At 44.4% G+C, this 726-nt stretch overlaps 1 protein-coding gene across 1 annotated transcript in view; it reads right to left on the bottom strand.

The window, feature by feature from the left end:
* Nucleotides 1-726, bottom strand: part of LOC125488247 (A disintegrin and metalloproteinase with thrombospondin motifs 10-like) — a 14,374-nt gene that overhangs the window by 12,872 nt on the left and 776 nt on the right. The gene's annotated exons all lie outside the window — the stretch shown is intronic.

The following is a 726-nucleotide window of genomic DNA, read 5'->3' as shown; positions in this document are numbered from 1 at the left end:
GACACACAGACACACAGATACAAACGCACAGACACACAGACACAAACGCACAGACACACAGACACAGACACACAGACACACAGACACAAATGCACAGACACAGGCGCACAGACACACAGACACAGGCGCACAGACACACAGACACAGGCGCACAGACACACAGACACAAACGCACAGACACACAGACACAGGCGCACAGGCACAGGCGCATAGACACACACAGCCACAAACACACAGATACAACCATTGAAACTGACACAAATACACAAACTAACACAGACAACAGACATGACACATACACAAACATATATATATGTGACATAGACACATCATATATATATAGACAGATGGATACACACAAGAACATACAGACACTCAAAAACTCACACACAGGTATAGCCATATATCAACATACAGATAGACACACTGACAGAAACATACACGCAAACACACTGATGGATAGATACAGGTACACAGACACCCAGATAGATAGATACGGGCACACACACAGACAAACTGACAGATAGACACAGGTACATACACACAGACAGACAGATGCAGGTACACACACAAACAGACAGATACAGGTACAAACACAGAGACAGATAGATACAGGTACACACACAGAGTCAGATAGATACAGGTACACACAGACAGATAGATACAGGTACACACAGACAGATACAGGTACACACACAGACAGACAGGTAGATACAGGTACACACA

Source organism: Rhincodon typus, unplaced genomic scaffold, assembly GCF_021869965.1.
Source record: "Rhincodon typus isolate 14 unplaced genomic scaffold, sRhiTyp1.1 hic_rhity00000090, whole genome shotgun sequence".
Classification (NCBI taxonomy): domain Eukaryota; kingdom Metazoa; phylum Chordata; class Chondrichthyes; order Orectolobiformes; family Rhincodontidae; genus Rhincodon; species Rhincodon typus.
Note: the sequence above shows the minus strand (reverse complement) of the source record. Positions and strands in the feature narration are given on the sequence as shown.